We start from the raw sequence: 8,025 nt of genomic DNA on the forward strand, positions 1-8,025 counted from the left end.
CCCGACAAATGGGGTTTTTAATGGCCGTTTATAGCGCGCAGATTAGAGTTAACACCCGTTTTAAGGTGTTTATTGAACACGAAACGATCTTTTGCCCTGACAATGAGGTATGCAGAAAGGAGGATATAACAATAATAACATTAATTCTGACAAGTGGCAAGTCAAGACACTCACAACCCGGTGACATATTATCAGAATTTAAAGAGTGAGGGTCACAAAAGACTCGTATTTAGTGGACAACCGAATCGACAACTCGTCTAGCTGTCAAACAAAACCAAACTCATGACTGCAGATTGTTGTATTCGTGGCCATAACATAGTATATTAGTGGCGTTGTATCGGCCCTCAAAATAGTAGTCGATTCGACAAGCTAAGTTTATTAATTCGCAGTCATAGTTGGTCAACAGTCACCTCCAACATCAAATAAAGTATTTCGAGGCTAGGTCATACAGTTGTCGCAATTTTATTCGCCCGCGGCTGCATAACAAGCAGTCAAATTGGAAATTTATCGAAACGAATTTTTACCCCGGTTGTCCCAAAATAGAGATTGAAATATTTGTGTGCCCCTTTTCAAATTTCTCCTTTTTAAATGAATTTCTTAATAGAAAACTAGTCTTCTCACTTTTCAGATTATGTCGAGTAGTGACTATTTTAAAGTATGAAATTTTCAAACCCTCACTATATCTGGGTCAAATGCAATAACATTTTATAACCGTCCCGTCACCCATGTCGTTATTTGAAGGGGTTCCTTCAGTAGCAGCGGCGTCACCTGCGATCCTCATAACCTTAACCTTTATCTCGAGCGAGTAGAGTAAAGCCTGTTATTGCCCAATACAGACAAACAGATAAGGTAGCCGAACATCGGCTATCGCCACATGTTTACTGCGATCCCGTCGTAAAGATACGCGGCTGTAAACACCCAACGATCGACCGCCCACTCTCTTTTGACTAGCTTTTGAACTCTCCTCTCGATTAACATTGAGTTAGTACTCAATTTTTTATTACAGCGTATATATTATGGATAGTTTAAGTTTCTGATAATAAGCAGAGTAGGTCCAATTTTAAATCATGACTAACGCACAACGGTTACAGGGTATTTGACTAGTTTTCGGAAAATACGTCAAATTGTTCATTATACAAACATACATGTGTCTTGATTAAACGTTTGGGTATTAGATAAATACCCAACAATTTTATGGAAAATAGGTAGTTTAATATAAATAATATTACCATAATAGGTAGTTTAAGTTGGTTAATAAAAAGCATTCAAAACGTTAAGATGCCATGCTATGACGTCACTTATTTACCTTCGGCGATGGTTGGTTGGATGATGTCAGTTGTTAGCATTGAGTTTGGAATATAGTATGAGCTTTTTCATTTAATAACAGCGATCTAGTAGCAGTAGTGATTCTAACGTCTAAAGTTGGTGGAGATCTTTTTGCCAGGCGTCCTAACTAGTGATGTAGTAATGGAAACTTAGTCTATAATCAAGTAGCTTTTACCCGCGGCTTCGCCCGCGTGAATCTCCCACAGGAACAATTATTTTTCCGGGATGAAACACATGTCCTATTCCTATACTTCAAACTATATGCAAAATTTTAAGAAGATTGGTTGAGTAGATCGCGCGTGAAAAGGCAATAAACGAACGAACATATAAAATAAGGTAGAAGATAAATAACATATTGTTACGAACTAGGAACTAGTAGCAGTAACAACCCCATTCCACCCTAATAGGGATGATGGTATTTCACTTCCACCACGTTAGATTTCAAATACGTTGTGTTTCGTAATCAGCGAGCCAAAAAACCGTACAAACAACACCCATGTTGACATTTGACTTTATTAGCCCCTTTTCCCCCATTTAGGGGTAAATTTTTGAAAAATCCGGAGAACCGTATATACTAATTTATTGATAGAAGTAATCCTGTAAAGTTTCAAACAAATTAACTAATCAGATTTCCCCATACGAACTTTGAACGCCCCCTTTCACCCCTTTAGAGGGTGAATTTTGAAAAATCCTTTATTAGTGCACTCCTAGGCCACATAAGGAACCTACGTGCAAATTTGAAGTTTCTAGACCCAGCGGTTTAGGCTGTACGTTGTCAGTCAGTCAGTCATTCAGTTCGTTCTTTTATATATTTTAAGATATACATATATATATAGTATATGTATATTAGATGTATTGACGTAGATTAGATTTTACGGCTTGACACATAGAAATAAATCAGTCTCATATTCACATTCGATCGGGAACACTTGAGATGTTAAATAGGTCAATAGCCCATCTCGAGTGCATCTCAGCAGTTAAAATTTTACTACTTTCGGAAAATCGGGATTGTGTTTTATGTCGGGACCGCAATGACTAGCTGCACCTTAGGTTTCGCTTGTGTGAGTTTTGCAATTAACAGTCCTACTTAATTAAAATAATAAATGACTTAAATTCAGACAATATAAATTGTAAATTTGTAAGGAATAATTGAATTTATTAAATAGTCTAACTTTGGAACATAAACTCAGAAAACAGTAACACAGTTTCCAGAATATTCTGCGAAAGACCGTCCATAGACGCTGCAGGTGCAAGCAGCTCGATTTTATTGCTTCATGGAACGTACAGCTTATACGGCCGTCCCAGTTGCATTATGGTTCATAATATTGAATATGCTATCTAGTAAAACACGACGGAAGACTGAAAGTAATTACAAATTGTAATATCTTTATATTTATTAGCAGTAGTATACTTTTATTGAATAATACTCGCATATAACTTACAGAATACCAGCGGTATGTAGGAATCACCCTATCTATCTATTAATGAAAGCCGCATGAAGATCCATACAATGGTTTTTGAGTTTCGCGAACAGCGGCGGCAGAGTACTTTATCTCATACCAATTAAGGATAAAGATACACGAATAATACAAATTATTTATTAGCAATGTCATGACAGGAAGTAAGAAATCAAACATATGTGAACAATTCCTAGGCCTTAGACATCAAAGTTCGTGAAACAAAACTATCGTCTTTCTATTTGCGTATCGGTTTGAAAAATCTCTTTTGACTTTTATTCAACCTTTATAGAAATATATATAGCCTCAATAACAATAGCGATCGAGCTATTTCCACGGCTAGACATTTCTTATTTAAACACCCCCCCCCCCCCCCCCAAAAAAAAGGGTGCCCCAATTTATTTTAAAAAATGTGTACTTTGCCAAAAAATCTACGGAGAACACAACATCTTAATATGCATAAATAAGTAATATCGAATAAATTCCATGGTTCCATTGAGTTAGCGAAACTTTCACCTCTAAAATTGTTTACTTAATTTGTTTTATTTGCACGTGTTTTAATGTAACGGTTTGCATAGACATTGCAGACTCTCAGACTACAAATTTTACTATTAATCTATTTTTTCACAAATCTAGCAACCCTGCACCATAAAAGCCACATGTTTGCACTAAAGCCGGAACTTATCACCAAATGAATAGCAACTTATTTCCCAAGCCGATAACGTCCAAATTAGTTTGTGTTAGGGTGACCTCCAGTCTGTTGCTATGGGGGGGTGGCGTTTGGCAGCACGCCAAAGCCGGCAATGTCAATGCCATGTGGATGCGAGCCTTCACTCCTGGACGCCGCCCGTTTTTTTCTTAAACGAGTTTATTTCTGTTTCCGAATTCAGAAGGTTTTGATTACTTGTTGGGATTGTTGTAACACGATACTTGTAAAATACATATTTCGTTTAATACTTGTATTCTTTGTAATTGTAAGACTATCGTTTAAAGTCACAATCAAGCCATAAATTCAGAAAGTAGATCTGAACTAGCATTTTTCATGTCATATACTAAGTTAAACGATATTTCTCAATGCTACAAACTATTAGTATTTCGGAACGATGAAATAGCGAAAGATACACATTTAAACAATGTTGCTACATAGGAATTGCTTGATTCGTAAGAGTAATACTGATCAATCTTAACATTACAGTGGCTTGAAGAAAATCCAAACGTGGAGAAGAACGAACTGATTTTAGTAAACAAGAAAATGGATAACGTACTGTGCTGCTGTGTTTATACTATAAGGGATAAGATACTGTATGTATTAGATTGACTGTAAATTAAAATTGTGTATATAAATAAGTGTGACGCCTCGTTCAGTGTTCAGTAATCAAACTAAGCTGTATCAACTGTTGTGATGTAATAATTGCAAGTTAACACGTGGACCGCAACACAGTGACATCTAATCAATTAAATTCCGAATACGACCCGCAAAGCGTGAGAAAGTAAAACATTCACAGTCAACTCGGATCATGACATACGAGTACGTCTTTTACGACATGAATTCACATAACGCATACATTAATATCAATCGCTCGTTATTACATTCGGAGCTTGAGTTTCAGAGGCTTTCGTTTAAAGGTCACGTTATTTGTAGCAGAATTGTTATCATAAGGTTGCGTAATTTAGTTGTAAAGTTTGACCCAAAGTGTACGTGTTTTAGCGGACCAATCTGTACTATAATATATTACAGACTTTTGTATGAGAATTAAACAGTTAAGTAATAAGACTGGAAGTGTCAAAGTCCCGTAAAAAGGTACATTACCCGGTCGATGCAGCCCGATTGCGGACTTGGTTCGGTCACTTACCTGCAACAAAACATCATTTATTAGTACCATTACTAAATTTAAATTTAAAGAAACAATAAAACTTTAAACTTTGAGTAATTTATGCTTCGACTTGGTTTTTTGTTAGTGGAAAAAGTAATGTACGACATCCGTTACCATAATAGTTTTAAGTTGTGTTGCATTTACCATCTTGGATAATACATTCATAAATTCAACTAATATTATGAGATTTACTTTGTTGTTTTATTGCACCAAACAATATTTACTTCATACACGTTTGTTATTGTCAAAGAACTGGCTACAGCACTAAAAAGCACACAATAGAGAAGAATGGCGTCTAAGAACAGAGAACATACTCGTTTGACAATCATTCTTACAAAAACACTAATTTTAAATACCTAGCTATACTTTTAAGCATATTTGTATAAGAGGTAATAAAATCTCCGACAGCTCATTGTGAACCGAACGCCCGGGGCGTTGGGCCTGGTCCAGCTCTATGCTCATGTCAAGAGCACGCCATGTGGCCAAGCCATGCTATGTCTAACGTATTTGTATCTAAATGAAAGACTTTTTCTTCTTCAAGCTGTGGCCTTGAAACAGAGCCAAAAACCAGAAAGCGGTATATTACATGAAGGCCTTCATTGTCCTCCGTGCACGCTTGCGAAAAACCAACCACCTATTGTAATCGCGATAGTAAATTTGTTATCCAGTGCTAGCTAAGATATCTTATGTCTTGTATTAGATCCACCAATCCATCGAATCTAAGATATTAAAATGGCTGATGATGAAGATATAACATCCAGAAAAAACTACTACTAGCACCGCTCAATTCAACCAATTCTATTTTTTAATTACAGTATTGGAACAATATTTTAGTTTTATTTTAATTTGTGTAACCTGTTCCGCTTTAAATGTTTACTAATTTTTTAAAATATTTAACGAAGAGTCTTTTGACACAGACATATTTTCTTGTAATAGAGTTCAACATTGCAAATGAAATAAAAACTTCATAACTCAAGTTTTTATTGAAAACTGTCACTTTATAATAACTTCATATTTGACATTTTGTAAATATGTAATTAGGATTCCAATTGAAGTCACCTTGGGCGCATTCAAAATCCAAAAGCCAAACATTCCCGCGAATTCATACTCGATCCCTGAGACGTGTATGCAGTTCAAATTCGTGTGTGCCGTAGCAAGCTACCGCGTCTCGCAAGTGACAGAACATACTAAATTAGTCGCCTCTTGAATAAATAAGCCGACGCCAGCCTTTGTGCTAAATATAGATGCAAAGATTTACTAGAAAGCTTTTGCCAGGAAATTCTCTCGAAAATAAAGAGAGAATAACTAAAAATATCTAGTTAATTGAAATTTTGTCTGATGCCATTGTAAACAATTACGTAACAACTTAATATCCGAGACAAAACAATAGACTATATTTTTAAGTTACGATGTCTTCGTTTGCTATTTGAGTCTGCTTATTTCTAAGATTATCGGCTCACTATCCCAGAGCTGAGCTCTTCTGCAGCTCACAGCAATGCTACACGCGAGCTGCCAGACGCGTCAGCAACATTTCACAGCCTCTCCACAAGGACACACTTCGCATATTACATTCCTCAACGATGGTCAATAACGAGATCCATTAACTTAATAAAGATGAACTTTATAGCCGCACAGATGAATAAGAAAAATGCCGTCATATACAAAGTTCTTTCTAAAATGTAGGTAGTGAGCTATAGCGGTAATATTATCACATACGACACAAAAGGAAATGATCCTTGAAAATATTTAGGGAGCAGTTTCTTTTTTGGGCGTAATGTTAAGGGTAATCTATTTGCATATAAGTGGTCACCGCTGCCTATAAACGTTGTTTTTTAGATAAATTGCTTAATAATTGTAAACCGCATTCTTGAAACACTGAATGGAATTGGAATGCATACATTTTATAATGTCTAAAATACAGATTTTGGTAATCACAACAATGTACTATATTTGGTGATGATAGCGGAAGTCGATGACGGTTAATAGACAGATAAGGAGCTAGCTAAAGATAGTGTACCTAATCCAGGGCCAAGCTTCTGCAGCATAAATAGATAAATAAAAAATATATATATTAGGACAAATCACACAGATTGAGCTAGCCCCAAAGTAAGTTCGAGTCTTGTGTTATAGGATACTAACTCAACAATACTATATTTTATAATTTCATAATAAATACATATATAGATAAACATCCAAGACACGAGCCAATCAGAAAAAGATCATTTTCCGTCATGACCCGACCGGGGATCGAACCCGGGACCTCTCGGTTCAGAGGCAAGCACTTTACCACTACACCACCGAGATCGTCAAGCAAAACATTACTGCGATTGATATTAGTGCTTTGTTAAAGATTTGCCAATAAAATATAACTTGTGCCTTTAAAATATATATCATATTATAATAATTTTAGAAATTCTTGATAATAATATAATAAAAAATTCAATGTCTCATCACTAAACTACATAATATTTACAATAAGGATTAGACAAGAAGTCATAAAATGAATATTAAAGTACAAAAATATAATCTAATTAAAGAAGTTTAATACGAACACTGCAATTAACTCTAACCTCCATTACAAGCAATTTACTAAAATAATTGCGGGTTGAATTAAAATGGAAACAGGGAAACGCGGCGAGTTACGCCTATTTACAGAGTAAGAATATTAACGTGTATTATACTATTATTTAGCACAGATCATGAAAAGATTACCAGATGATGCCTCTAGGTATATTTTATATGGGACTTTACAAAGAAAAAAGTATTTCCGCAGTGAAAAAAAATATAGCGACAGATATTGTTGAACTTCGAATATATGGATAAAAAGTGAGCGAAGGACGAACCATCGTGTAATATAAACGAATTTAAATCAATTTACTAAACGACTCGTATCAAATCGCCAAGACATAACTCATAGCTTTAAAACCACTCACAGCTTTAAAAGTATAAATGATATTAACGATGAAATTTTGTCATAACGTAATTCACTGATACAACGGATTTCCCGCGGGAGCTAAGTTCTGAAACGATGCAATTGCTTAATAAAATTAACGGACGAGAGATAAATTCATACGAACTAAGCGAGGCTCGTAATACTATAATATATTATTCTTGTCGAGTCTGAATAGCTTTTCTACAATTTTCGACCAGTATATTGCTATACGCTTACGGCATTACCGTAGGTCTCGCTTAGGTCCTCCATAGCGCAGGAGCATATTAATTCTATGGATATTTCTGAATCATCAACTGTTCTGAAGTAATGTCCAGACCAGTACCTACTGAAACAGAACACACAATTAAACATTATGCCCGTCTTATCTAGCCTCAATAAATCAGCTCCGTTGGGTTAACCGCTTCTATTCACTGTA

The 8,025-nt window shown here is 35.5% G+C and overlaps 1 protein-coding gene across 2 annotated transcripts in view; it reads right to left on the bottom strand.

Annotated features, from left to right (window-relative positions):
• The window catches only part of nonC (no-on-and-no-off transient C), a 91,078-nt gene that overhangs the window by 61,201 nt on the left and 21,852 nt on the right, over window positions 1-8,025 (bottom strand). The gene's annotated exons all lie outside the window — the stretch shown is intronic.

This window comes from Plodia interpunctella, chromosome 10 (genome assembly GCF_027563975.2).
Source record: "Plodia interpunctella isolate USDA-ARS_2022_Savannah chromosome 10, ilPloInte3.2, whole genome shotgun sequence".
Taxonomy (NCBI): Eukaryota; Metazoa; Arthropoda; class Insecta; order Lepidoptera; family Pyralidae; genus Plodia; species Plodia interpunctella.